Source organism: Lolium perenne, chromosome 2 (genome assembly GCF_019359855.2).
Source record: "Lolium perenne isolate Kyuss_39 chromosome 2, Kyuss_2.0, whole genome shotgun sequence".
Taxonomy (NCBI): domain Eukaryota; kingdom Viridiplantae; phylum Streptophyta; class Magnoliopsida; order Poales; family Poaceae; genus Lolium; species Lolium perenne.
The window spans coordinates 118983701-119008207 of NC_067245.2; the positions used below are offsets into that span (position 1 = coordinate 118983701).

The 24507-nt window shown below is 42.1% G+C and overlaps 3 long non-coding RNA genes and 1 pseudogene across 5 annotated transcripts; all 4 read left to right on the forward strand.

Moving 5' to 3' along the window:
- Window positions 1-5346: 5346 nt before the first annotated feature.
- On the forward strand, window positions 5347-22273 carry LOC139835583 (uncharacterized; annotated as a pseudogene).
- On the forward strand, window positions 12787-21128 carry LOC139836049 (uncharacterized). Its single transcript, XR_011751873.1, has 3 exons — window positions 12787-13230; window positions 19493-19577; window positions 20881-21128. It is a non-coding gene; the product is annotated as an uncharacterized lncRNA (long non-coding RNA).
- On the forward strand, window positions 14351-18755 carry LOC127333549 (uncharacterized). 3 transcript variants are annotated; one of them, XR_007871321.2, is made up of 4 exons: window positions 14351-14817; window positions 15013-15823; window positions 16041-17865; window positions 18256-18755. It is a non-coding gene; the product is annotated as an uncharacterized lncRNA (long non-coding RNA). The 3 variants fall into 3 exon arrangements; XR_007871320.2 differs by lacking the exon at window positions 18256-18755 and having other exon boundaries at window positions 16041-16464; window positions 16899-18058; XR_007871319.2 differs by lacking the exon at window positions 18256-18755 and having other exon boundaries at window positions 16041-18058.
- Window positions 22271-23371, forward strand: LOC139836051 (uncharacterized). Its single transcript, XR_011751875.1, has 2 exons — window positions 22271-22361; window positions 22457-23371. It is a non-coding gene; the product is annotated as an uncharacterized lncRNA (long non-coding RNA).
- The last annotated feature ends 1136 nt before the right edge of the window (window positions 23372-24507 follow it).

Consider the following 24507-nt stretch of genomic DNA (forward strand, 5'->3'; position numbering starts at 1 on the left):
ATCACCAGATTTCTCACCTTCATGCTTCTCTCGTACAAAAGTACTCCTCTGTTGAGGTAAAGCATGAGTTTTGATTGGTACTCCGTTCTGAATATTGTGGTTTCTTCCCACAACTTTGTTTCCTTTATCTGGTGAACCTTCATCTTGTCTTCCGAATCTTCCAGAATTCGTCGCTTCCTCACACGAATACCATTACCCTCTAGATCTATAGCATCAAGTAAAGGCTTGATATTGCAACATGCACTTGCATATCAAGGTCAAACTTCATGTATGGATCTTGTCAAACAATGAAATTTCAATAAAATCCAAGAAGATTCAGCTTTGTGCTTATCATACACACCATCATAAGCCTGAATATGATAGTTGAGTAAGACGTCTCTAAACATCAGGCTGAGATGTGTAGTATATAACACCACATAAGATAGGTTTATATCGTGATACATAGCACGAATATAGGGATTCTACTATTTGTCTCAACATTTACCTTAATTGCACAATTGCAATGAGATAAACTTGAAACAAAGTGGTCTAGGATAGTTAAGGTTAACCTAATTTTCTCTGGAAGTACTACTTAACTTCCATTTTGTTGAGGACTATCTCACATGATACATCTAGTTCTAACATGGCTACTCTAAACACATAACTATGGAAATATATCTCATATACTTCCATATGTTCTTACTATATAACTAGGGTTCTGATGTACTTGACACAGTTCCCATGGTTTTGGAACACAATTCTTGCACTATTGATTTGCACTTGGCTTCTTATTGTACTCCTCTTAATTAATTATAAGGTTCTAGTCCATCACATAACGATTCTCAGGTGAATCATATATGATTAGCAACCCTACCATATAAGTAGACAAATTTTATTCCAATCACTCTTCCTTACCTCCCATGATTGACTCATCATGGTCTATACTACCTCATATAACTCAGAGTTATCACTTACTATCAATTGTTTCACATGTCTAGATAATTTTAATTACTCATTACTTAACTTGGTCTACATCTTCTATTAGGATTTCTTAACTATCTTCATCACTTGATTTACTCCTATTACATGTCTGAATAATTCTTACTTAATCATGACTCGTGTTGGTACACATCTTCCAATAGGATAGCTTCCTTATGGTTGTATCCTCTCTTTGGACTACCATGTATTGTATACCAACTGTGATCTACTCATCTATTGTTTTAAGGACTTAATGGTATACTACCTACTTGGGATTAACTAACTAACTTCTCTTAGTAAAGATAGATAAGAAAGGTTGACATAAGTGTGTCAGGATTATTCTCAAGTGAATATCCATCTCAAGTCATAAGAAGTATTTGTTTTAACTAAGACAACTTCCTATAGACACTACCAATCCTATAGGTCTCCTTTAGAGGGTTTTAATCCTAGGGTCAAAGCATTTGCTCTGATACCAACTGTGGTGACCCGGCATACCACTGCATGGTGTAGTATGCAAATCTGATATAACACCAATGAAACACCGTTCCACGAGTATTATATCACTCAGAGTGGTACAACAGAAACATATGCGGGTCCAAGGCATGTCTATAGAATTACAGCATTGACTCTGTTACATAAGATCATCATAGCCTCCTACTTTACAATGAGGTAAAACTGCAAATAAACTACAGGAGAACGACTCGTAGTCTAGACTTATCACGAACTCTACTTGAAGAGTTTTTAACTAGCTATTGAGGCTATGAATAGATTCTAGCTAAATAGGAGCTAGGTTTAGGAAGCTAGTTCCTTTCTATTGCTAATCTAGGTTTTCTCCTTGTTGGATGTGGTATCTGACTCTTCTGACATGGCCTTGTCTCTTGAAGTAGTTGTTGACTCCTCGGCCTTCGAGTTGCACTGTAGATCCTCCTTCGATGCCTCCATATCTAAGCAGGGGATTTAAGAGTGGGATGAGTACGAGCGTACTCAACAAGTTCATTATAGGAAAGAGGTGTTAATGCACTAGCTACAGCATTAGACCAGAAAGTCTAATACCAATGCAGGTTTTCACAATCATTTCTTCAAGAGGTTGCTTTTATTCAGAAGAGCTATGTCCGTCAGCCTTCACCGGTTTACTAGAACTTCATGGAGCTCCTTTCTGTCGCGTCAGCCTTCCATATCCCGGAACAGGGAGTGACAGGTCACGGTTCTTTACACTCTGCAGAGGTGTGTTGCTTTACCCATAAGAGATCTTAACCTTGGTGCCAACCGGGCAATTTCCCCGTCCACACTTCCTATGGTGTGAGGCCCGGTATAAGGTCTAGCCAATCATGTTCCTCCGCTACCTCGAACACCCACCCGTTGTTGCATGCCCCGACCCTGGGTCCACGCCGGTCCCATTATTCCTGTAGATTTCAAGGTGGACCCTGACCACGACGTCAGTGCTGGGCTCTACCATACACTCCTACGCCGGTAGCTGCAACCCATCATAGACCGCAATACCGTGGGGACTTAGGACTCCCCAGCCTCACCGCTTGCTCCTTCGGGCGACAAGTGTACTACGGACTATGCCATGGGGACTTAGGACTCCCCAGCCTCACCGCTTGCCCCCTTGGATTACAAGTGTACTACGGTAAAGCGCATCCGTTGATGAACGAGAGGTGGAAACACTTTTGACTATTCTGTCCCACTCCAGATCTTATGGTTAACACGGGTATTACAACACAAGAATCACTGGCGACATTTGTTGTTTAATCCTAGATGGATATAAACCCTTGCAATGGAACCTCCACCATATCAACACAATCCATGGTTCCATTGCCCACCACATAGTCATATTCATAGTTATGAAAGTAGTGGTTTTGATTTTTATGCGATAGTGATAACCATAATACTTTGCAAGTAATTTGATAGAAATACTCAAATGACATGAGCAAGTGATGAACTTGCCTTTCTTGGCTGCAAGATTATGCAGACAAGGTCTTCGATGCGTAATAACTCCAAATTCTGAAATAGCATCATCGTCCGGTAAGGACGATGTTTAAAAGATTGGCAAGGATGCAATAATGCATAAGAATGAAATGCAATCGCTCTAAGCATGTCCTAACCCCGATGATTTAGGATTAGTGAGTGGTAATGATTGGTTTAGGGTGTGTTGCACTTTTAGAGTGATTCACATACAAGGTTCTTATTCAGGTGTGATTACTTGGTATTATAAACAGGTAGATAGTAAGGCATAGTAATCAATTGAGCACACAAAGAATAATGATCGGCATAACGTTAACAAGTAAAGGATAGTGGTCAGTTTTAGTACTATATGGCATGGTTATTGATTACTTGTTATATTCTTCAAAGGAATAACTTTTGAAGAACATGTTCTTTAATAAAGAATAAGTATGGCAATTAAGTTGGTGGGGTTCTATGGTTAACTATGGTTCTAATTGGTTTCTGGAGTAAGTAGTAGAGGGATCACAACCTAGTTGGATTTATCAACACCTAGAGCTTGTATAGTGTTAGTGAAGCATGAGTATCTTAGGAATTTAATTGCATATGTGTGCTATCAAGGTTGGTATACCTTGTTGTACTAACTAGCTAGGGTTTATATGTACTATAAGGCAGGGTTGATGATGATCCTTTATTTACTTCAAAAGAATAACTTTTGAAGAACATACTTCTTAAATAATAAGAAGTATAACAATTAAGATTGTGGTTGTCTTGTATTAACTATTGGATCTCTAAGTAGGGAATGGTTGGTTCCTAAATAGGATGGTTCATAAGTATCCAACACTAGTAGGGTTTAGTGGAACAAGGATATGTAGTGCAAAATAATAGGTATGGTTACTATTAGGGTTCATCACCATGGCGTGATGTTAAGCATGGATAATTAAGGATGGTGATCTTGGAAATAGGAACTAGGGTTTTACACTTGGTTGATCCTACTGGATCAACAAGTTTTTTTAAATAAGAACATAGCATATCAATTAACTAGTAATAGGGTTCTTACATTTTAGGTGGCCAAGACAAGTATTTAATTGCTACTATGGTTCTATGATTTGAAAGAAGTAGGTATCATGATCACATGTTCTAACCTAGGGTTTTAGGTTTAGGAAAATTTAGGGTTCACATATACTAATGGAACTAGGGTCTAAATGAGTTGAGGGTTTAGTACTACACATGAAATGATGAGTTCCTAGTTTTCTTCCATATGGAACTAGGGTTTACTATTTACCATATAGTTCTATGATTAATAACTTCATTTTGAATTTGAAGTTATTAATAACTTCTAAGTAAAGAACAATATTGAATTTGGCATTAATTGTTTTTAAACAATTAATAATTAGGGTATTTATTAATCAGGTTTTAAATTTCCACTAATAAAGATTTAACAAAATAATAAGTAAAGAAAATTTAGTTTTAATGTTTTATTTATTTATTTACTGGTTTTTATTTAATTTGGAAAGTTTTCTTAATTATTGAGTTTTAATTGCATTTAGAATTAATAAATAAGGCTTAAATAACAAGTATTAAATAATTGAATTTCTATTAAAAATATAAATTTCATTTTATATTTTTATTGGATAGATTTTTCTTTTATAAGAATTTTGATATGTCATTTGTATTTTTCTGAGCTTTTATGAATTTTCTACAATTATTTGAAGTTGCAGTAATTCATGAATTTGAAAATTAAAACGAAATGACTAGTTATACCGGGCTAGTCTACCCACAGAGGCTGACTGGTGGGGTCATTGACCCAGTCAGTTGCCATGTAGGCAACGACTGGTCAAGGAACGCGGGATGGCCCCACTGCCACGTCGACCACGCCGGTCCACTCGCCATCGGCGAGTCAACACACGGCGGCGACGCCATTTTTCGGCCTACTGGGACGCGCGACTAGCATTTTCCGGACCCCCTCTACACGTTGAGTCTGATGGTAGGTTTGGCTGCTCGAATAGACCACCGGAGCATCGCCGGAATTCATGTCTGCGGCGCACAACTCCGGCGAGGTCACGAAATCGGGCTACTGTATGCCAAACGATAAAGATAAATGGGCTATGAGTGCGTATTTGTACCCTGGATCGGATGGTGTGGTCGTCGGTGAGGGTTGGGGTCGGATTCGAGCCGAGTTTCGCCGATACCGGCGATCACCGGCGCAGGGGAATCCTCGAATTGGCTCGATAGAGGATGCTTCGATGCGATTCCTTGTATGGGCCGAGCTTGTCGAGGACGGTGAGGAAGGTGGTGTGCTCGATTTGGCTAGGGGAGGCTTCCATCGCCGGCGATTGAAGTCACCGGTGCGGCCAGGGTTCGGTGTGGGGAGGAAATCGAGCGGAGGAGGAAGAAATTGGAGACCAGGGTTCGTCGGGAGCTATTATAGGGCGCTCACGGTCGACGATGGTCGCGGAAGTCTACTTTGGCGGCCGGGACGTGGCTCGCCGGCGTCGTGGCACTCACCTGCGCGTCGAGCAGGCAGAGACGAAGAGGAAGACCTCCTCCTCGTATTTATCCGAAGCGAATCGGTACGGGCTGGTGTTGGGCCAGGTTTTGGAGCTGGTCTTTGGGCTGTTGTTGGGCTGCCACGGCCAGGTGAGTCCAGGTAAGTTTTTTCTCCTCCTTTTCTTTTTTCCTTTTCTAGTTTTATTTTCTGGTTTGTATTTTCTATTTAATTCTGGTTTGCATTTCCCTTTTGTTTTGCAGGATTTTAAATGTGTGAATCCCTTTGGAGTTTACAAACATACTATTGTAAATATAAGAGCTTTAAAATATTTCATATGTGTAGTGACACCCTTGTTTATTAAATGTTAATAGAGATTGAAAATGGGCAATTATATAGTCCTAATTGCCAATATCAATTTAGGTAATCCAAACTATTTCTCAAGAGGTTCTTCTAAGTACCTATTGATAGTTAAGTTTTTATATTTATCTTTTGTTACATTGCATTAAACAATTTACAAGGCATAGCTTAATATCAAGTTTCTTATTTGAGCATATGATCTCATAACATTATTTCATGTGCTCATGGTGGTTATTGATTTGGAGAATTGTTTAAGGTTATTTTAAAGTATTATTGTCATCTTTTAAACCCTTAGTTTAATATGGTTAAGGTGGATCTCATTTCTCTCATGAGACTTCTATTTATATGAAAACACTAGTTAGTTTCACCCACATAGGCATGGCTTGTGAGATATGTTAATTTGCTATCTTGTTTCATTTCAGAGTTGGTTAAATAGTTCCCTTGCTCATATCTGAGCTTAAGCATGGTTTTAGGTTTATACTAGCAATCCCCATGTGATGCACAGACTAGGGTTGAGATATAATGCTAGGTTGTAGATATGAGATGACACCATATTGCATGTGCTAGGGTTAATCCCCCCTAACCATGATAAGATGGTTACTTGCTTAATATTTCATGTGCTTCTCTAATTACTAAGGATTTGAGAATTGGTTTTATCTTCTACCAATTAATTTCTTTTATTACTCCCAACTTATCATTAGAGTAACTACATTGATTTAAGTTCTTTTTATAGTTAACTTTGGTCACATGGATGTATGGTTTCTCACTACATAAAGTATAGTGTTTAACTCTAAGGTTCTCTTGGGTTCCTTAATTTAGGAAATATAGATATGGTAGGATTCTAATTGTGAGCACCAAGTGGTTCACAAGTAAAGGTTAGGATATAAGTCTAGGTTTGCTTACTAGTTACCTCCCTATGATTTCCTGTGGGGAATAACATCTACTAATCATATAAGTGTTAGTATTTGGATTATTCTCCTATTTCTCCAAAGCATGGTCATGGATTAGGCATGATCCACTTGTTCTTAATGTCTTCTATCTCAAGTTCTTAGGTTTATGATCATTACTCAATTTATAATGATCAAGGTTGGACTTCCTAAAGTATCTCTGATGAATTTGGTTTCTCACTCCCAAGATTAAGTGTTGTCTTGATCAACTAAATATAGACTTTCTTTTATAGTTTCTTGAATAGACATAATTATGGTTGTCTCAATAATTTATATCCCAGGAGATTTCCTGAGATAATTCTTAGGGTTCTTTCCAGGGAATGATGATATAATCATCAGGTTCTATGATTGGATCTGTCTCACAATTTCAAGTGTTAGCTAAACTAACTTGAGTGTCACACCATAGCTTGAGTTCTCTCATATAAGAATGGTTTATTCTAGGGTTTATGGTGTACTCCTAACATTTCCTTAGGTATCTAGGCTAAGGATTCAATTGTCTAACTTAGTTGGACTAGTCCTATCCTTATTTCACTAATTCATGGATATAGTCTCATTCAATTTGGTATTTGGTTATTTCACCACTTCTAGATGAAATGGTTAATCTCTTAATACTTTAGTTCAAAGGTTGTCCTTTATTCTTAAATAGGTAAAGCTAAGATTGGTATGAGTGGTCTCTCTTATTTGGGAAGGACTTTAATACTAACCTGAGTTTAGGTTCCATAGAGATTGGTGTGATCATCAATATCTATGTTTAACATAAATGGTTTCTCTCTCTAGGAAATATCTTGAATAAGATCCTAAGGTTCCTCTTAAAGATGATGATTTGAATACTTGGATGTATATCCAAGGTTTAACTCAAGGTTTGTTAATGCTTTTCTAATAATTATAATAGAACTCTCACCTCTCTAGGTTTGATGCTTAACTATTTGGAATAGAGAAGAATATATATTTCTTGGGTTGATCTCCTTGTCATGTTTCCAAGTTTGGAGTAGAATGAATACCATGAGGTTCATGGTAGGATCATGGATTAGTTTAAGACATGGAAAAGATAAGTGAAGAATAGTTTCTCCAGATATTGTTACTTGATTTCCAATTAATTGTATGTTCATATGTTATGTCAGGGAATTCCATATTATGATCTTTTATAAGATCAAGCAATTGATCATTGAGTAAAGTGTTGTTGTGTTGATTATTAGTTCCATTTGATCTAACCCCTTAGATCAAATCATCTCTACCCAAAACAAGGTTTTATCAAAGTCACATTGAGGTTTATAGCGCTTGACTTGATGAGCTACTTCAATTCCACCAAGATCAAGTGAAACTTCAGTTACTGTGACTATTTTACTTTAAAGCGCGAAAATTCCCCAGATTTTCTATGCATGAATGCAATGCACACATCTGTTTCCTCTATTTTTGTAACCCCAATACCTGGGATATTACACGCCCTCTCCAGGACGAGCCCCTCGCCCTCTCCAGGACGAGCCCCGTCCCTCTCCAGGACGAGCCCCGGCCCTCTCCGACGATGAGCCCCTCCGCATCTCCCAGTCTGCAGCCCTCTCATCTCTCCCCTCTCGATCTGTTTTTCTTCATCAGTTCAGAAAATCGAATTGAACTGCTGTGCATTGCTTGAAATTGGAACTGCTGTGCAGTTAGGTGTTTGCTAATTGCATCATTTTATTCTTCCGCAGATGGACAGACGCTGGATTACAACAAGAATTAGAAGGCTTTCCCCTGAACACACAAAGGGAGTGGCAGAGTTTATGCAGTTTGTTCGCTTGAGTGCTGCCAATGATGATCAGGTGTTGTGCCCATGTCGTAGATGTCTCAACCGGTGCACAAAACCTCTAGATGTAGTAGAGGCTCATTTGCTTCTTTATGGGATGGCAAGCACTTATGACAGATGGGTCTTCCATGGAGAACCATTACATCCTGTACCTGAAGCTGGACATGGAGGACAAGGAGGTGCACCTGAAGCCGGACATGGACATGGAGGTGAACCTGAGGCTGGACATGGAGGTGATGCAGGGGCACACCATGTTGGTGGAGGTGATGCAGAGGCACACTATTTTGGTTTGCAAGAGGAAGATGGTTACGAAGATGATAGAATTCCTGATCTGCTTGCTGATTTGTACAAGTCAGAACCGCAAGGTCCTGGAAAGGACACTATATTTGCTGAGTTGATAGAGGAAGCCAAGCATGCAGCCAGCGATGTGGGTACAATGTCAAGGTTTTCACTCACAGTCAAGTTACTTCAGGCCAAGTCGTACTACCGGATTAGCAACGTTGCATTCAACGCGATACTCCTGATTTTGGCCTTGCAATACCCTGCTAGCTCAATACCAAAGTCATACGAGGAGGCACTTAGCATAGTCGGCAGGTTGGGCCTTGGTTATGAGAGTATCCATTTGTGCCCGAATAACTGTGTATTGTTCCGGAAGGATTATGCCAAGGAGAATAATTGCCCCAAGTGCAAAGCCTCCAGATGGAAAGATGCTGATGGTAGGAGAAAGATCCCAGAGAAGGTGCTGAGGAACTTCCCATTGATTCCAAGGATGCAAAGAATGTTTCTTTCAAAGGAGCAATCAAAGGAAGTACAGTGGCACAAACTGAAGCGGCAAGACGTGGAGAATGATCTCAGTCATCCAGCAGACGGGGATGCATGGAAGGATTTTGACAATATTCATAAAGACTTTGTCGCTGATGCCAGGAACATAAGGCTTGGACTTGCCACAGATGGTTTTAATCCCTACGGGAATATGAGCAACTCCTACAGCATGTGGCCTGTATTCGTGGTGCCATACAACATTCCACCGTGGGCATGTATGGATCAGTCCAACTTCATGCTGACATTGCTAATCCCTGGTCCATCCTCTCTAGGAAAAGATTTTGATGTCTTCATGGAGCCTTTGATGGAAGAGCTGCAGGAGCTCTGGAAAGGTGTAAATCATATGATGCCAATAGTCCAGACAAGTTTGATCTCCGCGCTGCAATCTTATGGTGTATTCATGATTATCCGGCACTGCACACATTGTCAGGGAGGGCCACAGCTGGTTACCAGGCATGTGTGCGTTGTGACAAAGAGAATTGCTCCAAGAAATTAAGGAACAAAATCTGCTTTATTGGGCACCGCCGTTGGCTACCTCTGTCCCATCCTTGGAGAAAAAGCAAAGAATACAGTGGTGCTATTGAAAGGTGTGAGAAGCCAGCGGAATTCACTCCAGAAGAGCTAAAGGAACAGCTTGATAGGGTTAGAGATGTGATACCAGGCAAGCTTCAGAAGAAAAGGAAACGTGAGGACGGTCAGTGTTGGAGCCGTAGGTCATGTTTGTGGGACTTGCCATACTCGGAAGATCTAAAGCTGAGGCATAATCTCTGTAACGGCCCCGGGTAGTACCCCTATTAGATTTTGCTTGTTCTTTTTCTTTATGCATCATCATGCATCATGTTTCATATCATTGACAAGATTTTATCAAATAAAAATTAATTTTAAATAAAACTATTTTGTTTTATCCCTCTCATTTGGTTTCTATAATAAAACCTCTTCTTGTCTTTTCTTTAACAAAACCCAAAATAATTATTTAAAAACTCTTTTAATTGTTTTGGCTCAGTAATAAAGCTTTTCAACATGTGCTTGGATCCTTCCTACATCGTTTCCTTTCCCACATCTTGATCTCTCTAAATTCCTTTCATTCTCCTTTTTGTTTTCTTCAAATATTTTGTCAATTCCTACAAAATCAAATCACATGAGATCTTCAACCTGACCGGCTCTAAGCTTTCCTTCCTGGAGCAAGACGTTTTGGTGGCCCATTTTCTCTCTTCTCTTTATGTCAGCTTCCTCAGGGGCTGCCCTAGCTGGCGCTCGATCGCCAGGATACTATTGAGCGATCGATTTCAGACATGATTAGGAGTAAACATGTTTTCCATTGCCGTACATTTGCATGCATGTATAAAGGAACAAATCTGATGATGTAAGCGAGAATCTTTCCAAATTTGAAAGTTTAAAACGTTTTAACTTTTAAACGACAACTCCGATTTAAGATTCGCTTTCACCAATAAATCCATCTCGACGAGATCTTCAAAACTAGCACCCATGTTAATATGTTTGGACAAACTTTTTTTCTGGCTAAAAGTTATCAACCCTCTATATTTGAATAATCAACCCCTCCGTACTTGAGTGATCAACGACAAATGTATAAAATTATCAACCTGGTGCAGGCTATTGAGGGAAAGTTCTGCATGCAAGCACAAATAGACGAATCTGCTGATGTCACCGGAATCTTTTCCAAATTTCAAAATTCAAAACGTTTTAACTTTCGAACGACAACTCCAAATTAAGATCCGCTTTCACCAATAAATCCGTCTCGACGAGATCTTCAAAACTAGCACCCATGTTAATATGTTTCGACAAACTTTTTTTCTGGCTAAAAGTTATCATGCCTCTCTATTTGAATAATCAACCCCTCCGTACTTGAGTGATCAACGGTAAATGTATAAAATTATCAACCTGCTGCAGGGTATTGAGGGAAAGTTCTGCATGCATGCATAAATAGACGAATGTGCTGATGTCAGCGGAATCTTTTCCAAATTTGAAAATTCAAAACGTTTTAACTTTCAAACGACAACTCCAAATTAAGATTCGCTTTCACCAATAAATCCGTCTCGACGAGATCTTCAAGACTAGCACCCATGTTGATATGTTTCGAAATTTTTTTTTTCGAGCTAAAAGTTATCAACCCTCTCTGTTTCAATAATCAACCCTCCGTACTTGAGTGATTAACGGTAAAATGATAAAATTATCAACCACAAAGTTAACTTTATTTTAAACATTTTAGCGAATCTTTTTTAGTTTAGAAGATATCAACCCGGTGTCCTGTTATTTATCAACGGTAAATATAAAGAACTACCAACCCTAAAAATCTAATTTCATTTTGAATATTTTGGCGACTCTTTTTAGTTTACAAGTTATCAACCCGGTGCCCCGTTATTTATCAATGGTAATTATAAATAACTACCAACCCTAAAAAGTAATTCATTTAGGATATTTTAGCGAACATTTTTTATTTTACAAGTTATCAACCTGGTGTCTCGTTATTTATCAACGGTAAAAATAAATAAATAATAACCGTAAAAAGTATTTCATTTAGAATATTTTAGCGACTCTATTTTAGTTTACAAGCTATCAACCCGGTGACCCGCTATTTATCAATGGTAAATATAAATAAATATCAACCCTCAAAATTTAATTTAATTTAAAATATGTAGCGACTCTTTTTTTTGTTTACAAGTTATCAACTCGGTGCCCCGGTATTTATCAACGGTAAGTTAAAATATCTAGCAACCCTAAAAAAATAAATTTTATTTTAAAAAAATTTAGCGACTTTTTTTACAAGTTATCAACCCGGTGCCCCGGTATTTGTCAACGGTAAATTTAAATACCTAGTAACCCTAAAAATTAAATTTTATTTGCAACTCAAATTTTATTTTTTAGCTTACAACTTAAAACACTACTTAATTTGAGTAGCAAGTGGTAATTCATTTGAGTTGCAAGTGGATCCCCCACCCGTTATTTCCCCCCTAAAAACCATTAGCCCGAAAAAGGGAATTACCGTATGAAAATTACAAAAAAGTGGAATTACGAAAAAAAGAATTGTCAAAAGGGAATTGTAAAAAGGGAATTGTTCAAAGGGAAATATTAATTAGCGTACCAAATAACCAATTAAAAGGGAATTGCAAAAAAATCTCCATGCATATGGTCCGGTCCAATCATTCATCCATCTATGCATGTGAGTGCGCACGTGCATGTGCAAGGTGATTAGTGAGAAAGGAAGTGGCATGTGATTAGTGAGAAAGGAGGTGGCAGGTGGATGTGCATGGCTGCATGTGAAAGGGATTGCAGAAAACGACAAAAATATGCATGGCCGCATGTGTATTAGTGGAGTTTGCATGTGCATGTGCCATTAGTGTGGGGCTACATGCAGAAAAGGACAAAAAAAGACAGAAGAGAAAGGGAATTGAATCACGCATCCGCGTGAGCGCTTCGCGCAAAAAACAGACCGCTTGCGCGGTCGATTGCCAGGCAGTGATTTCGCTTCCTCAGGTAGTCACGCAGCATGTGTGACCTCGCCAACCACCACCGCACCACCGCTGCCCTTCATCCTCTTTTTCCCCTCCACAAAATCCCCACCAAAGCCCCAGGTCAAACCCTAGATTTCTCCCTTTTCCTTCCTTCCGCCGCTGCTGCTCCCTTTGTTCTCCAACCCTCTCCAATCTCTGGTTTCCTTCACCACCGAGAGAGATAGCCAGAGAAGCTTTTGTCACTCCCGTCGCCATGGACGCCGCCGAGCTGCTCGAGAGAGCGCGGAGATCGCAGAGCCATCAACGTCTGCTTCTCCGACGACGAGAATCGGGAGCCGTAGATGCCGGGAACGGAGCCAGGACATGGTCTACACCGGAGTTGCTGCGCACATCGCCGTCGCTGTCGCCGTATTCCTCCCAGGGCTCGTCCCCTCCATCTCCGAGCACGTCCACGACCCCTGGGTGAGCTCTCCGTTCTTTTCCAGCTCTTCCCCACTTGTTCCATCGCTGGTTGCTGGTTTTCTGACCCGAACAGGGCATATCCGCCATGGTCGTGCGTGTCTCTGCGCATACTCTGCTGCTGCCCCTGTTTGCCTCCACACAGACACAGTAAAAAAACGCTGCATATTCTACATCCTATCCTAGCATCTCCGGGGCACCGCACACAGCCATACACCACGCCGCTGCTCCCAGCACACCGGCGCTGTCCGTCGAGCGCGTTTCTTTGGCGAAATTCAGTCAAGGCTGACGCTTTCTTCAGTAAATTCAGTTAACTGCTTCTATCAATGTTGCCTTCAGGTCGCACACGGACGAGCACCTCCGCATCAGTCTTGCACCACGGCAGTTCTGCTCTTTCCTTGTGCCGCGCGCGACGACCCAAGCCCTTGCTATGCTCACTGGCCGCAATTGGTTTGGCCACTAATTGTTGCTCGCTGTCGCTCCACGCATAAAACCAGCTGCACCACTTCTAAACCTTTTTCAGCTAGCACACACGAGTATACTAATCGATCCACCTGCTAGCTTGGCTGCCTAGCTAGCTAGTTTTGCACCACGGTCATTTGATCCAGCTGCCTGCTTGTGTGCTTAGCTGCTACCTTTTCATTCCCTGCATGTATGTCTCGCCACCGGTATGTCTCTGTTTTCACTTCAGTTTCGTCAGACAACAACACCCTCCTCACAGATCTCCTTCACTAGCACACACACGCCAGCCACCATATGATCCCTCCTAATTCCTATGTTTTTAATCTACTGCAGCTCTACACGTGACAGTATAACTACTATATTAAACCTTAACAGTCTCAATTTTTCTCAGATTTTTAGATTTTGTTTTGGATTAATTTGGTGCTCACACGTATGTACTTTAGATGTTTTGAGTTCTGCAGGGATTTTTGCGTGTGCACTTTGGGTGCTCTCTAGGAGTTTTTAGGGAGGCTGAAAGTTTATGTGCTGGTAACACGTATGCAACTTTTTCCCTTCCTTCGTGCTGCTTGGAGTGTGGGATGCATCTGGTGCCTTTGTGTGTGGCTATAGTATAATATAAGTAGTCAAAGCGGTGTCCACTTCCATTGTATTACGAGCCAACCAGCCAATTCGCCCCCAACCTCTTCCATCTCTTCTGTAGCATTCGCTTTGTTTCTTACTTTCTTCCATGGCTTCTACCGACATCCTTTTCCCAGGCCGGGGGTCTCCTGCTCCCCCTCCCTGGCCACGCCCAGCGGCCTTGCACGGCGTCTCCGCCTCCTCCTCTTCCGTTTCCCTGCCGCGGTGGTCGGCCGCGCAACTACGCGCGCCCACGAAACCCTAGCCCCGCCATGGGCTTCGTCACCGCCGCACCTCCAGCTCCTCCTCCTCGTGGAGCACGTCTTCGCCTGCACCTCCTCCTCAACCTCCCCGAGATCCTGCCGACATCGACGTCGACGACCGCCTCCTGGAACCCCGCGTCGACCACATCATGCCCCACCACCCTCTGGCGTCCCCGATGGTGTGGTGGTCTGGTGCTGGTGCTACTGCCTCCTGGGCTGGCCGTCGTCTCCCGATCTTAGTGCGGCGGTAGGCTCAACTAGCCCCTTTCCTTGAATTTTGTGTAGATTTCCTTCAATTGGTGAGGGCGGCAGCGTTTTCAGTATGATTTCTTGGCATCCGGAAGGCCAGATGCTTCTTTCACCCGACTTTGCCTCATAGTTTTGAGCAATTTCGCCAATTTTGGTTGAGCTCGAGAGCCCCTGATCTTGATCTGCTCCACAGGTCCCCTCATGGAAAATCTACGCGAATCAGTGAATCTTGGTGCGGACGCAGAGGAGGAGCCCCGCGTAGCCTACGGTGCTGATGATGTTCAACAACTCGCCGATGAACTTCAGCCTGGCATCCACGCTGGCGCGTGTCGTGTTCAAGTGGCCGTTCCCGCCGCCATCTATGGTGAACCTGTATTGGCGCACTCCTGCCACGGCGGCCGACGAAGCCCAACGAGGCATCCATCAGTGAGGCAGGACAAGAGATTTGTTTTTCGAGAACTTCTTCGCCAAGTACAGGATCGGTTAGAAGGTCGACAGCGGCCACTTCGGCTACACGTGCGCCTTCAAGGCCAGGAAGGCAAGCAAAAGGGCCAGGATGGTCACCAAGGTCATTCCCAAGGCAAAGGTCAGATGTTATTTGTCCCAGATTATGGCAATCGCTATGTGCTCACCTGAAATCAGGTTAATTGATCATGATTTCTGTGTCATATGTACCATATAGTTTAGATCAGTTTTGTGACTATTTGGCTGTGCAAATTTGATGTGCTACAGATTCCTTCCCTTCTTCTGGATATGTTTTGGCTTAGATGAGTTCAGATGACTGGCCAGCCTAATTTTCTTGCCTTCATAACCTGTGAAATGTTGTGCGAGAACTGAGAAACCCCTCAGTATGAATTGACCATTCTTTCCTCTTCAGCAATTAGCCATTGATTACCATTCACTATTGCGCTAGCTATTATAAAATATAATGCAGTGAACACAGATCCTTTGCACAGGCACTGCAGACACCATTCAAAAGCTATTCGCCTGACATGCTGCGTCTGGTAAGTGTATTTTGTAGTGCTTGCATCGTCTGCTTCGTTGAGAAATCTCTCATACTGTCTATGTTCAGCTGCACTCTTTACATCTTTACTAGCTTTTACTTATGCGTAATTGAACATCATCATGTCTGAATGATGCAGTATCTGCTCATTTGTGTCATTTGCAAGCTCATCTTTATTAGCCACCATCCTTGCTTAGTAGTCAGCCCTTCGGTTTCAGGTTGACCGATATGAACGCTGATTACTCGGTCGCACTGCAAGTCGGCGTTCCGGATAATTCGTGGAAGCTGTGAAGCGCACGAGGAGGTGGTCGGTTGGCGCCGTTGTCATTGTCAAGACAGCCCAAGTGTGCTCTCTTCTTGATTCCCTGCATCCGGTGATCTTCCGCTCTGTTTCCAGCCCACAGTTACACCGTGACTTCGCCGCTTGGAGCCTTCGGCTGCCCTGTGTCCCTGGCTCCCTGCTTTCCATCTCTGGCCAAGAGTTCAGAGCTGTCAGCGCCTTTGTATTTTGCACTGTCTGATGCCGGACCGTACTGATCTTAGTTAATACTCTGGCTTGCATCTCCGACATGCACAGCCGCGGCACCGCCGATGAGCAACCTGCTCATGTTGGACTGTAGCACTCATATTATTTGTTTTGAGGTAAATAAATCTCCTCCATAAGAGATTCTTTGCTTTAGTTTCCAATAGCAATTAGTGTGCATATATATGTTTTGAGTGGCTGCAGTTGTTTCCTGTCATTTTGCATTTATATATGGGCTCAAGTTGGTGTATTCACTTAGCTAACACGTATTGTGACAGCTCACGTTATCTACAAAGTGTCATTTTTTCTTGCTCATGGTGCATCTATGATTGCAGCAGCTACAGAAATTTTCTTAAATTAAGCTCAATCCTTTATATCCATAGAGCAAACATTTTGAATTTAAATGCATTTCAAGCATAAGTCAATTCTTACATCGTCTCTTGACCTGATATGTTGATAGAGATCATTCGTTCTCACTTTGGCACTATTTGCTAATAGAAAATGTTTGTCTGACGCCTCGATCATAAATGAGATGAGCTTTGCTGAACTTCAGGTATTAGAAAACATCAATGAGGTAAGGAGGGCCAAACATGGACCTAAAACCTTATATATCTTTTCGTAATAGTTGGATTTTAGAGAGCCTTTTGCATAAAGATAAAACTTAAATCTATGCAAATCATATGTGTTTAGAGGCCAGTAAAGAGTGTTCCAGACTATCCTTTTCAGTTCTTTTTGATTTTCATTTGTCTCTAACATACAATCTCTATTATGAAATTGTCTGATGTTCTTAGTCATGTATAGTAGTATTTACATTTGAATGCAAGACATAATTATGTTTTTATCATGGGTTGTTGGCGTCCTCTGACAAGGCTAATCCTGGGATTAATTTTTCAGAGGATTCTACATGTGGCCCTTGTATATGCTGAGAAAAACTGCTTAAACTTAAGCGATCTGAAGTCATAGAAAGTGCACTTCTGTTCTTTCTACATAATTACCCACCATTGACTTGCTAAATGAACAATGCAGTTTGTGCCCATTTGAGCTTTGAGTAGTCCACTGTATATAGTTTTCTTCTGGTGACTTTTGTCTGTTCACCTAGGTAAGCCGCATTACCTAAAAGCTCAAGATTTATGTTAGATTTCGAGTTTTGAAAATATGTTTCCATATGTTCTTAAAATTCAAAGTAGTGGAACTTCATACTTACGTGGCCATCAAGTTTTTCAGTCCTGCATGTGTTGCATTATCTAGCGTACTAGATACATTTTGTCGTTGTTGTTATTAGCTCAGGGAACTTTGCATCGTGGCCTAACATTTGAACTGTTTTGTAGCACTGCCGTGCTTACTGCTTAGTCAGTCCTCACACCCATATGTACTTGCATCATTGGCTAATTTCGTAGACATGCTAGCTGGAGTTCTTACTCGGTTTTCTGGTCAACATTGGAGCAGAACTGATGCAACCCTTATTGTGCATACCACGACATTGGTGAGCAGGCCCAGCGAACAAGCTGCAGATAAGCAAAGTACCGGCTATAGGCCTTGCCATTTTGTCTTTGATCCATGGATTTGCTCACGATTTAGTTCACGGTTGTCATGTGTGCATGCGGTGTGTTCTCATTCAACATGTTCCTGATGCTGCCATACGGTAATGGCCAAATAATCATTTGATAGTGAGGACTGAGGAGAGGTGGAAATGAGATTAAGAATTGTGTTTTTTGTGATTTGAAGGCTATAGTGCATAATTTAGTTGGTTGAAGGAGGGGTGCAAAGTAGGTTTGCTTGGCTGCATTGTGTTTTTACTGTATAGTGGGGTACTTGCTATATTTCCATTTTACACAAAAAACATGTTTTATGCATGTTGCACTCAAATGTCTTCTAAAAGATGTATGCTTACCATTCTCCTACATTTGTAGATGATCTGGAGTCCATTGGAGTATACGAGAAAGTTCATCGTCTGATTAACAATTTTGTCTTCTAAATAGGATATGGGTTCAACTGGCAAATTCTATAGTGATATTTTTGGACAAAACACTAAGAATTTGCGTTTCTTTTCATTAAATAGAAGAACGGTACATGCCTCCTAGGAGGTGAGTTACATCATTTGTTACATAGTTTAGTAGACGTCCCAAGTTCTTGGGATGATCACTCTTTGTCCAGCAGCCCCGGTTTTTGCCCAAAGTGCCGCCTCCACCCTAATTCTCTCTACTAGCAGGGAATTGGAGGTTGATCCTTGTACATGTATCTTGGTGTGGCTTGCCTGGCCTTGATCCAAAGATCGCTAAGTGAGGCTTTGTCTTCGTCTTTAGGTGGTCTGCATGTCATTCGTAGCTAATAGAGCGTCTCATGCCACGCTTGCCTTGAGAAGGGACAAAAAATCAACTACCTTCTGGCACCAAATGGTGCCTGATTAATGGTATTTTTTGAAGCTGATAAGTGTTTACCATTTTTTTTTGCCATTAATCAGCCATCATCTGGCGCGGCGTGCCGCCGCGCCGATCATTGCTAGTACATATCAACAAGGCATCAGCCGAGCTTCTGCTCCCTGTTTTTGGTTTCATTTGCAACCCCTGTGGTTTTACATGTCTGTCATCCTGTAGCTATTCAGCCCAGGGTTCTAATTCTCTCGTGTGCAAGTTAAATCCATATCTTTTGCCAATCTGGTCACTGTTCAGATCCAGCATGTTCCCTCTATTTGTTCTTCCTTTTATTACCACAAACGTGTCTATTTCATATCTTTCAAAATATAACTCCAAATAAAATATTCTATATATAAATTTTGATAAAAAAAATGCAAGGAACCTAAATATGACATCCATATATATGTTTGCATATGGCATCATGTATTGTCGTGTTAGTTTGCATCGCACCTAATAAATAAACGTGGAGTATTTTGGAATTATCGGATAAGAATTCCTCGCTCCGTTTAAATTGGAAGTAGCTTACCCTTGCCATGTCTATGTCATGCTAATCAACACTTAACTTTGCCGGTAGAAAATGCAACTTCAACCTTAATTGTTTGTCCGGGGTTCCGACTCCACTTAAATGGATAAGTTGCATCGCACCATCTTTGCCATATCATGCATATCATATCACGAGCATGCTGATTCTTTTGTCGTAGTAGTAAGACTTGCACACGGTTGTTTGTTGTAGCATCTGCTTCTTCCCGGATATGATCGCGAAGTGGTGCTGTGAGATACGACAAGTTCTTCGGATGTTCCTCGACGAGCTTTAACAGGCAAGCATTTTCCCCTATACTTCTGCCCCTACAGAAGTCGCTTACCTATTTTATTTTGCCTTCTCCCTCGTGCTATCCTTAAGTTGCGTTCTTGTCACGTGTCCCTTCCACTTGTTACCTCAAGCAGTCTATATTGCCTCCACCAACCACCTACAGCTATTGTTTGGCGAGTCTGCCCTTGCGAGTCGTAGTGCATGCTAGTGCTATTTTATCTCGTTACTGTTATTGTTATCTTATCGGGTTATATGTTGGGAAGAATCATGGTTACTTTAGTTGTTGATAATTGTTTAGCGGAGGAATCGGTGGGTCAGCTGCTCGTTTTGTGACGGCTCACTTGAGTTTCCTAAATATCTTAGGACCCCGAGTTCTTGTTATCTGTTCCGAGACTGAGCGCTCTAACCACACGTGGGTATGCTTACCGGGTCTCCCCTCGACCACTGCCGGAATCTACAACTTTGTCCAGTGGCCACAACTAGTTTGGATGTTTGTTTTGTTTCTCTCGGGCGTGCAAGCATGTTTCTTTGTGGTCAGATGATATGATGTTACTTTTGGGGAAGCCGTGAGTGCCTTGTAACCCCGTTGTCTCTTGCACGCTCGTAGGTGCGGTCCGCATTGTTAAGAGGTCATCCTCTAGTGGGCTCTGATCCTCTTAGCCGTTCTCGCAACAGCTAGGTCCGTCTCGGAGAGTCGGCCGGACTCTGATTCGGGTTAACTTAGTTAGGTGGCTTCCTGGACATTGTTGTAGTGAAGGAGAGTGTGTGTCGTGATATCCACCTGTCGTAAGTGGGTTGAGCGTGCGTGTGGGCACATTTGGGCACCCCTGCAGGGTTACAATCTTATCGATAAGCCGCGTCCGCGGTTATGGACGACTTGGAGCTGTATGACTCGACCATAGACAACTTACACCTGTTGTTCATTAATAATAACTTGCGTAGTAAGTTAGTACAACTTCAATAATAAATGGTTAAAACTTGACAACCGTGTGAGTGCCTTTGTAAGTACCTCCTGGCGAGGGGGGAACACATCGGTTGGGTTATGTCTGCAGAGTATAGAACTGTTAGTTTATGCGCTCTCTCACCTTCTCTGATAGACGACTGTTGTACAGTGTCTCTATATGTTTTTAGTGCTTGCGCGCTGCCGCTTAACCCCACCATATTTCCTATGACGTTCCTCTTGCGTCCTCTAAGTCCCCTGCGTGCCTCAAGTACAAAGGACGACTGGTTGACGAATGCTTATACGTCTTGAAGTCTTGTTAAGTACGAACCCGTACTTATTGCTGCTTCTACGGGATATAACCGGGCAGGTATGAAGATATGTTCGAGGAAGACGACGTTAGCAAGGTTACCCTTCCGCTTGGCACAGGCGTGGTTATGGACGCCATTGGTTATCTTCAGGACTCTTAGTCCAATTTGTATCTTGTCCGTACTCGGACGTATTCGATCTTCTGTATGATTTGGATCTTTGTATTGTATATTTGTATCTTGACTCGTCGGAGTCGTTGTTGTAATATATGTTTCTTGTGGGCTCTATTGTAATCCTGTTGTAATGTTACCTCTCGTGTTAATTCCTCTGGCATCACGTGTGTGATTCGTCGCGCACGTCGTGTCGGAGGGCGTCTCTGGATCGATATCGTGCGGATTTCGGCGGGATCGCTGGAATCCTCATGGTACCGGTTTCGGGGCGTCACAATCTCGATATAATGCACATCGAGAAAAACATCTGTGACAATCTGATTGTTACTTTCATGAACATACAAGGCAAGACAAAGGACACTGTGAATTCAAGGCTTGATTTGGAAGATATGGGCATAAGAGGTGACTTGCATTTGCAGCCTGTTTCAGCTGACTCTTTTGAGATGCCACAGGCGTGGTATACAATGAGTAAACAAGAAAAAATTGCATTTTGTGAATTCATAAAAGCTGTGAGGTTTCCAGATGGGTACGCGTCTAACATATCCAAGTGTGTGGCTGTTGATAAGCGCAAGCTTCAAGGGCTAAAGACCCATGACTGTCATATATTGCTTCAAAGGATCTTACCGGCTGGCCTGCGAGGAACAATCCATGAAGACATATATGAAGCGGTTGCTGAGCTTGGAAATTTCTTCGTGAGAGTCATCTTTGCAAAACACTGAAGAGAGACATTCTGGGCAGACTTGAAAAGGAAATCGTAGTTATTCTTTGCAAACTTGAGAAGATCTTCCCCCCATCTTTCTTCGACGTGATGGTGCATTTGGCCATCCATTTACCAAAAGAGGCAAGGCTTAGAGGCCCAGTGCATTACGGTTGGATGTACCCAGTCGAAAGAAGGTTGCTAACATTGAAGTGTTATGTCTGGAACAATGCCAGGCCGGAGGGATCGATTGCCGAAGCATATATTGTTGATGAGTGCCTGACATTTTGCTCGAGATACTTCGACGATGTTGAAACAAGATTCAACCGTCCAAGCAGAAATCCGGAGCGGGATGATTCACATATTGGTGATTTGTCTGTTTTCAAACACGGTGTCAAATTTATTGGAGCCTCTCAATATGTGTATGCAGGTGAGGACTATGACAACATGGTGTGGTATGTGCTCCGAAGTTGCCCTGAGGTTGATCCATACATCGAGTACGTTTCTCTTCATCCCCATATATAGATAGGTTATTGCAGCCTCTCCAAATAATAATTAGGATCTATTTTCTGTTGTCATTCCAGCCTGTGCAAACAAGAGTTGAACCAACGAGGTGGTCAGATCAATGTTGATAGATGGCGTGCCAAGAACTTTGCTAGATGGTTTCAGACTCATGTGCGATCTTTAGCTGGTTTATTTCTGAAGATTGGAAAAGTTCAAGATATAAATTTGTTGTGTGTGTTACTCACCCCCTGGTTGATTTTTTGCAGATTGGGAAAATGCGAAATGATGTATGTTGATTTTTTGATATCTCTATGCTTTGGCGTGCAAACCAGATTTTAGAGTGAGACTATATTCTGCATGTGTTGTTGACAGTGTTCGGTACCATACTGTTGACCGCGAGAAGAACAGAAAGACACAAAATAGTGGAATCGTTTCTGAGGGAGATCATGATGGGAACATCATTGACTTCTTTGGTCAGCTCAAATCCATCATCAGATTGCAATACAACTCCAGCGGTGGCGTCCATCGGTCAGTTGTCCTCTTCCGGTGTGACTGGTTTGACCTTGGTGGTAGGAAACCCGGGCTCGACGATGATGGACACTTCAAAAGTGTTAACACAGAAAAGTTTTGGTACAAGAATGATCCTTTCCTTCTGACATCACAAGCAACCAAGGTCTTTTATGTGCCAGACACCAAGTTGAAAGGAAAATGGCAAGTTGTGCAGAAATTTCACCATAGACATCTATGGAGTGTAAAAGAAAATGAACAGGGACCCGGTGTTGCTGTACTATCATATCAAGATGAAGATTCCAGTCAAGTTCCTGTGCAAGAAAAAGAAGGCACTGCACGGAGTAGGACGAGAAGTGACCAGGAACGTGTGCTACTTGAAAAAGTCATTGTGGACAAACTGAAGAAACGGAGCAAGGAGGTTGTTCCTGAAGAAATCAAGGAGGTTGATGAGACAATGTATCAATATTGCACTGATGATGATGATGGAGGAAATAGGACTAGGAATCGTCCAGTTTCCGAAGAAGATGAATAGAGTTTGAATCTGTAGTTTGTGTAATGGATGAATAGCAGTTTGAATCTGTAGTTTGTGTAATGTCAGTTTATTTCAGATTGTGTGTCAGATTGTTTGGCCCAGAATTTATGTTGAACATGCCAGCTTGTTTTTCCCAGAATTTATGTTGAATATGTCAGCTTTTTGTTCCCAGAATTTGTGCCCAATTTTTTGGGGAATCCATGCCCAATTTTTAGGGGAATCCAAGCCCAATTTTTTCAATGCATGGCTGACGCCGGCGACCATATATGGGCGGCGCCGCCGTGCATGGCTGACGCCGGTGACCATATATGGGCGGCGCCGATGTGCAAAAGGAGTTGCTACACATTCTCAACAGAGCTCATTTTCAACAGAACACATTTTCAACTGAATAGAATTGCACACATACATAGACATGGTTCAAATTCAGGAACTAAACATTGTGGCACGAACAGACAAATGGTTGGAATTACAACACAATAACTCTAGCATATACTCTAGCTTCTTCTCCTCCTGACCAACAGATCACTGAATTCACCCTAATTTCAGTTCCTACACATCACCCAGGTACAACAGATGACAAAAGCTACAGATAACACCCAAACCATGAAGCCTCTCATTTTCTTTGGTTCAGGGTTGCTCTGTTTCCTTGCAGCAAGCAGAAACTTTTCTTCCTGGAGCCTCTCAATTTCTACCTGGAGCCTCCCAATTTCTTCATCTCGATCCCAAACAGCATCACGCAGATCACGAACTAATTCTTTGTGATGTGCATCCAGCGGATCATCAATCCACTTAAACACTCTACACCCTATTCCACCAGCAATCTGACAGATGAAGAATAGAAGAGGATAAATAAGCCACAGTAGAAAAGAAAATTCAGAATACGGCGGGCTCCAGGAAATTCAGAATGGGGGGGCGTGCTCGAAGACTAACCGAGCGAATTTTGCAGTTCCGGTATCTTCTCCCAGGGTTTGCATCACTCCAAGAAATCCATTGCGGCATCTTCTCGCCACAGTCACAGACGTCAGCGGGCTCATAATCGAATGGCCGCTAACGATACGGGATGGGCGTGCCCGGCTGCCGGCGGCGACGCGACGACGCTCCTGACCTGGAAGAACTGCCCGAGCAGGCTGGGAACCCTAGATGCGCCGCCATGCGAGCTGTCACAGGAGGAACCCTAGATGCACCTGGTCAAGGAGGAGCGGCTCAACGGCACCTGTTTTGAAGAAAACTGATTAGTCTATCATGTCTATATAGATTAGAGGACAGCCCAACAAA